At 35.8% G+C, this 7,857-nt stretch overlaps 1 long non-coding RNA gene across 2 annotated transcripts; it reads left to right on the forward strand.

Annotated features, from left to right (window-relative positions):
* The first annotated feature begins 6,099 nt into the window (after positions 1–6,099).
* Positions 6,100–7,857, forward strand: LOC141349176 (uncharacterized). Of its 2 annotated transcripts, XR_012372673.1 has the most exons (4): positions 6,100–6,383; positions 6,531–6,620; positions 6,693–6,788; positions 7,595–7,857. It is a non-coding gene; the product is annotated as an uncharacterized lncRNA (long non-coding RNA). The 2 variants fall into 2 exon arrangements; XR_012372672.1 differs by having other exon boundaries at positions 6,100–6,620.

A 7,857-nucleotide genomic window follows, 5' to 3' on the forward strand; every position in this document is an offset into this window, starting at 1 on the left:
AAGACACAAGTGGAGCAAACTCTGCTAATCAACCCAATCAATGAGTTAAGAGGTGTGTGTATACCGTATTTTCCGGACTATAAGTCGCTCCCGAGTATAAGTCGCATCAGTCAAAAAATGCATCATGAAGAGGAAAAAAAACATATATCGCACTGGACTATAAGTCGCATTTATTTAGAAGATTACTTTACAAAATCCAAGCCCGAGAACAGACATTTGAACAGGCATAGGTGTCCGTACAGTCACGTAACACATCGGGGGATATTCAGCTAGCGTAAACAACAGCTTACAAAACATACAGGCTGAATATATGCCCGTACATGTCAATTTAACATTAACAGTTAACACAGTAGCATACAGTGTTAAACACAAAATATACTTCACTATTTTTAACGTTATCTTTTATTCATCCACAGACACCATCCGCTCCAACACGAGCTCAAAAACAACCGCACTTCCGCGCGGGCTTCATAATAAGAGTCCCCTTTTAGCTTCGGTAAACGGTCATGAGAAATATTAAACAATATTTAGTATAGAGCTATAATGTACATGGACACATTTTTTTAACGTCTTAAACTTAACACTCTGGGGTCGACGGTGGCGCGGGCGCCGCAAACTCTTTATTTTTCAATCACTCCGCAAAGAGAGTTAGATAACTCTGCTGATTTTGGTCATACAGATATGATTTATACATCATTTAAAACGTTTAAGTGTCTAGTTTTTTTCTGTCCACTCCCAATAAAAACAGAATGTTGTGCTTTTCGCAAAATTAAGAAAATAAACATGATGCGTGTTTTGTTCTCTCTCCCTCAGGGAAGTCCTTTCAGAAACACGTCAGAAAAATTAACTGTAACTTAAGGAATACTTGTCATATCAACAAAAGATACATATCTACATAATGCTTGGAATGTCTGCTTTTGGAAGAAGTGAAATCGAAATCAAATATTGTAATTCGTTGTTAACTGTGTTAGAAGAGGGAGATGTACCGTCTTTCTCGTGTTCCTGCATTATCTATAATGAGCCACGCCCCGCTCCATTGAAGAGAAGAGCAGAGATCATCCATATTCATTAGTCAACCCCAGTCAATGGAGACTCGGTCTCTGTAGCCATTCAGTGCTGTGTTGAGTTTTAATCCAAGTGTTGGTGACATGACATCTACTTGTTTACTCAGACTGTAACTTAAGTTATCTCCAGACGCGAGTGTGTGTGCTTCATCAAACAGACGCGATCGACGTCCAAACGCACACACAAATACCTCATATTTGACGCGCTTTGTGGTATCATTATAAGATATGCGATTGTAAACATCACATCTACTTGTTTACTCGCGCCTAAAGTTATCTCCAAACAGACGCGAGTGCGTGTGTTTCGTCAGTGACGCGATGTCCAAACGCACACACAAACATGATGCCATATATTTGACGCGCTTTGTGGTATTCTTATAAAAGGTGCCATTGTAAACATCACATCTTCTTGTTTACTCGCGCATAAAGTTATCTCCAAAAAGACGCGAGTGTGTGCTTCGTCAGTGTGACGGGATCGAGGTCCAAACCCACACAAAAACACAAGATGCCTCATATTTGACGCGCTTTGTGGTAAAATTATAAAGTATGCTCTCTCGCCTGTAAATACAAGTCATCTCCAGGCGCTTATGTTTTCTTTGTGCTTCCGTCAGACGCGGTTGACGGCCAAACGCACAAACACACAATGCCTCATATTTGACGCACTTTTGTATTAAGACGGATCTAAACACATCTAAAACCCTGTTTGTTCGCGTATATCTCTGCACGGTAAGTTTATTTAACGCAGGACCACGCATGGGAAGGCATTTATTTTGTGTTGCTTTCACAAACAAACACGTAACAAGGCGTCGTCTCATTAGCCTATGCAGCTCATTATGCAAGTGTTTTGTTCTTCAGCTGTCAATCACAGACTATTCAAGAGCTTCCAGCCTCCTTGCATATTGCCTTCCTAACCAAAAAGTGACTTTGAAATTGTAAATCAATATTATTGTCTTATGTAAATGAGTAAGCAGAATGATTTTCACATCATTTTAAAGAAAAAACTCTAGACTACTAGATCCTGTTTTGAAAAGTCTTGGGAAAACATGTTTAGTATGAGTTTTTTTGACTTATATCAGTCACTTAAAAATTTAGCTTTTTCAAAAACCACGCATAAACATTTTTCTCTCAAAAATACAAACATGTACATACATGTTGATCATATAATATAGTAGCCCAGTTTGTGCTGAACACAGTGTTATAAGACTTTTGCCATTATTATGTTTTTAAGCAACTGAAAAAAGCACAAATGTCAGTGCATGTCAAAACTTCTCCAGGGCCCTAAAAACCCCTTAGACCCCAGAGGGTTAACATACAGAACAAACCCGGGAGGCGGAAGAGGATAAATTAACATAACAAGCCAACGAGAATCAAGTTCACCAAGCTCCCAAACTCATTCCACATCACTGTGCTGCAGGAGCAAGCATATAGCGCCCTCTTGCGGCTGAAGATGGTAATGCTTTCTCTTGGTTCATGTTAATTTTCATAGATAAGACGCTCATGAATATAAGTCGCAGGACCAGCCAAACTGTAAAAAAAAGTGCGACTTATAGTCCGGAAAATACAGTATATTTATATATAGACCATTTCAAAAGATGTAAACAACACTGGTCCAGAAGCACTTCCTGTTTCAGTTTTTTAACATAAACGTTGGGATAAAATACAACCAACAGAACATATAAAACTGAATCAAAAAGTAAAACAAACATCTTAATGATATATGTGAAATAAATAAAAAAAACTGTCACAAACTGAAACAGGAAGTGCTTCTGGACCAGTGTTGTTTACATCTTTTGAAATGGTCTATACACACACACACAACAAGCCTCCCTCTGACCACCAGTGTCACATGATCCTTCACAAATCAGTAAAATGAGGATCAAGTTAGCCTGGTTAGCCAGACCTACATCAAGATGTAAACCCTGGCTTCAAATATATTTTGCGGCCGCTAGGGTGCGTCTAGATTTCAAGGCTAGGATCAAGTAACATTCACATAACATTTCATTGTTGAAAACGGTTGTGTACATATTTTTAAGGATTATTTGAGAAATAGAAAGTTCAAAACAACTGCATTTATCTGAAAGATAAAGATTTTGCAACATTATCAATATAGGTGAAATGTTTGGGGCAAGAAATTAATACTTTTATTCAGCAAGGATGTATGTAATTGATCTAAAGTAGGCCTATAGAAATTCATAATGTTGGAAAGACTTTCTATTTCAGATAAATGCTTTCCTTTTGAACTTTCCATTAATCAAAGAATCCTGAAAAACAAAATGATCAGTTTCTTCAAAAATACTACAGTCTGTTTTCAACATTGATTATAGACCATTTCAAAAGATGTAAACAACACTGGTCCAGAAACACTTCCCGTTTCAGTTTGTGACTGTTTTTTTATTTCACATATCATTATCTTTAAGATGTTTGTTTTATGTTTAATTCAGTTCTATATGTTCTGTTGGTTGTATTTTATCCCAATGTTTATCTAGTGTTAAAAAACTGAAACGGGAAGTGCTTCTGGACCAGTGTTGTTTACATCTTTTGAAATGGTCAATAATCATAAATGTTTCTTGATCATCAAATCATCATACTAGCATGCTTTGTGAAGGATCATGTGACACTGAAGTGAGCAGCCTAATGATGCTGAAAATTCAGCTTTGTTCACAGGAATAATCCCAGCAGGCATATGACCGACCTTCAACGTTGAAATTCGGTTGAAATTTGGTCAGTTGTTTGTTCAATGTTGAAACAACGGTGAATGGTAAACGGTTGAAAAAGGTTAATAAAATGCTTAAAAACCAATGTTGAAATTTGGTTGAAATAACGTCAGTTGTTAATTTAACGTTGATACAACTTTGAAACAACGGTGAATGGTAAACGGTTGCAAAGGGTCAATAAAATACATTTCTTATGACATTGTAATTTGTGAATCATTCAGATTTTTTTTAAAAACTAATTTTATGAAACTGATGAAAAACTAATATTTAAAATTTTAACAAAAGTAATTGATCAAGTTAAAAATATAATAGACACATGCAAATAAATCATCTTTCTGGGTTGCTCATATTATATAATGTTTAAGAAGCCAAACATTTTTTATGTATACTATACTATTTGATTGATTCTAACGCTGGTGGTGCATGTAATTTCCATGGTTTATGATGAATTCAGGAGATGGATTAACAGGTATTTTGTAAGCATTATTATGGTTGTTTTATTTATATTATATTTTTATCACAATGTCTAAAGTATGACATTTCAAATATAAATTAAGATAAATAAGAATACCATTAATAATATAATAACATCCAGCCTTTAATCTGTTTCATTCACACAAATCTATGTTTCATCCTGAAAAAGTAGCTAGGTAATCTCGCGAGATTACACGAGACTGGACTGTTTTAACGGCTGTCTGCGCAGTTTTGCGTATCACACGAGAAAATGCTTCGGAGAAAGTAGAGGTAAGGAATATCAAGTCAATAATTCAATGTTAAAAACGCATAACGTTATTTTATTCACAAATAAAACATGGTATGACAAAAAGCACGATACCAAATAGGTTTTTTATCTGTTAGTTGCGAATGTATCCGTTATAGTGGTTAATTTGCTACTCCACGGATGTTCCCGCCGAAATTGGACTACATTAATATGATTGTAATATAAATATATTAATTAATTAATATGATATCTGGTGTTATCAACTTAACAACTTGGTTGTTTTTTGTTTCAGAAAAGCAGCTAGTTTTAAATGTAAGGGCTTTTTTGGACAATTTCGATAGAAAAGTGTTGATATTGTAGTTCAGTCAGTTTATGCGAGGGGTCTTACAGGCGCCACAGACACCTCAGTCTATTGTAAAGATGAGCAGCACGGTGGATGAGTGCGGTCAGTTAATGCTGCTTTTTCACTTAAATTCATGTTACTGATTAAGTGTTTAAACTTAAATGAGATGTTGGTGTTTTATGGCACATTTAGCAATTTGTGTTAATGACACTAATCTAAACGTATTGATGACGTTATAACATGGGCGTCGAATCCAATATCAATCATGTTGAGAAACAGACAGCAAGGGTTGTTGGGTCAGAAACAGAATGACACACAAACAAAGAAACTTCACAAGTGAGAGTGGCTTTTTAAAAACACCTGCTACTTGTTTCTCAGGACTGGTTTATCATTGTCATTAGGAAAATATAAGAAACTAATTTTGGATACAATGGTTACTGTTCAGCACAGCAATTAATTTATTTGGTATGTCACTATTCTTTCTACAGTATGTAGGCCTACGTATTTCAAACCTTTTGTTTTCAATAGATTCATAGTTCAGAGGGGATGTTGATGCAAGTTTAAAGGAACACGCCGACGACTTGGGATTTTAGCTTATTCACCGTATCCCCCAGAGTTAGATAAATCAATACATAACCTTTTCATCTCCGTGCGTCCCATAACTCTGTCTGACACACCCACTGCTAGCATAGCTTAGCACAAAGACTTGAAGTAAATGGCTCCAGCAAGCAGACTGCTCTCAATAAGTGACAAAATAACGAGAACATTTTCCTATTTATATGTTGTGATTTGTATAGTCACATCGTGTACAAATAACAAGGTCATCTGAGACACAGCTATCTTTTAACCGTATACATACTGGGAACTATATTCTCAGAAGGCGAAGCACTGCTACTTGGGTGGAGTGATTTGCTCGCAGGATCCCGGAAAGCCTGATGGTGAGGAGCAGAGAGTTCACTCAGAGTTACACTAATCACTCCGCCCAAGTAGCAGTGCTTTGCCTTCTGAGAATATAGTTTCCACTATGTATACTGTTAAAAGATGGCTGTGTCTCAGATGACCTTGTTATTTGTACACGATGTGACTATACAAATCACAACATATAAATAGGAAAATGTTTGCGTTATTTTGTCACTTATTGGGAGTAGTATGCTAGCTGGAGCCATTTACTTCCAGTCTTTGTGCTAAGCTAGGCTAGCGGTGGGTGCGTAGGCAGAGTTACGGCACGCACAGAGATGAAAAGGGTATGTATGGACTTAGCTAACTCTGGGGGATAGCCTACAGTGAATAAGCTAAATGCAGTGTTTTGTATTTTACAATTTATATTTTCTTTTAAAAAGGGGCTATGATTTGTTTTTTATTTTATGCAGTGTTTTGTATTTTACAATTTATATTTTCTTTTAAAAAGGGGCTATGATTTGTTTTTTATTTTATTATGTGTTTTATATTGTAGGCAGATCACCGTGCAATTTGAAAAAATGTGATAAAATACACAGAGGTCATGTGTCTTTCCAGATGCCCAAATCTGTACCCCTCAAAAAGTAATGAAGTGATTGTTTCCATTTTTTTGTCATGGGACACTTTCTTAATTTCTTTAAAAGTTGTATTTGGGCCACAGTTTCTTGTATTTCTAACCAAAACATTAAATTTCTGTTTCTATACTAATAAAATATGTTTCTCTTTTTCAGAACTTTATGAAATGCCATGATAGATGAGCCTGAAGAGGAGATTTGGGAAGATGCTGTTTCATAAGTCTTTTCTTTGCCAGATCACATATGGTAAGTTTGTAAAACGTATATTAAAAATAGGACCAGAACATCTCTTAATCAAAATTAATTAATTTTTATCAGGTTGGGAGTCTGCTAACGAGATGCCTTGCTGGTCTGGGCGAGTTTGAAGTCTCACACACAGTTCAGAAGGTCTGAAGTCCATCTTAGCTTTCATTGGTAAGGTACTACACAAAAGGCTGTTTGACCCACATGTTAAGCAACCAGTCAATGTTTGCTTTGTTTTGCATTTCATTTGGGGGTGGGGGTGGAAATATAAAGTCGATATCATCTAAGAATTACGAGCCTTTACTCAGTACTTAGTTGAAGCACCTTTTGAAGCAGCAGTTACAGCCTCAGGTCTTTTTGCATATGATACAGCAATCTTTGCAACACCTGGATTCATTTGTAACCAAACCGATCAGAAGCACCATTCACTTCTACAGTATTCTTTTGTCCTACTATGGACGTCAATGGTGCCTTCTGATCAGTTTGTCTACAGACATTCCTCAAAATATCTTCATGTGTTCATCAGAACCCTTTAAGGTGTAGAAACATCTCAGCAACCATCAAGAGAAATTGGAGGCCACTGAGCTAAATGTTGTTGCAAAGGATCTGAATATGCATAATGTAAATAAGATTTCAGTTTTCTTTTTTCATACATTTGCAAAAGTTTCTAAATTCAGTTTTTACTTTGTCATGGGGTACGTAATGTAGATTTATGAGGAAAATATATAAACAATTATAGTATCACACAACAACATAAAATGCAAAAGTGAAAGGGGTCTCAATAATTTCTGAATGCACTGAAGATGATCTTGATTGAAGCAGCTTTCTTCCTTCATCAGATGTCTATGCTATGTTTCTAGTCAGACCATTAAAGAACACGCATCTTGCCCTGATGTGCAATAAGATTTTTTATACATGGGCTAAAAATGCAGCATTTTTTTTTTAAATGAATTAACTTGTGTTTTTATCCTCTTCAGATGCTGTCATCATATTTTAAGTACAGTATGAGTCAGAATGGATGGGTGGTGGTGGCCATAAGAAGACTGTCAGCTAAACCAACAACAACATTTATATTTGCAGTTTTCCAGATTAATAAAATGACTTTTAAACATTTATGATTTTTATTCTATATTTGGAATATTTCACTTCTGCACTACTAACTGGAAACCTAACTGTTTGAAAGAATGTGTTTTTATTATAACAGCTGCTTTATATGTTTATTTAGAAAGGGGAGGCACAT

The sequence above is a fragment of the Misgurnus anguillicaudatus genome, chromosome 12, assembly GCF_027580225.2.
Source record: "Misgurnus anguillicaudatus chromosome 12, ASM2758022v2, whole genome shotgun sequence".
NCBI classification, from domain to species: Eukaryota; Metazoa; Chordata; class Actinopteri; order Cypriniformes; family Cobitidae; genus Misgurnus; species Misgurnus anguillicaudatus.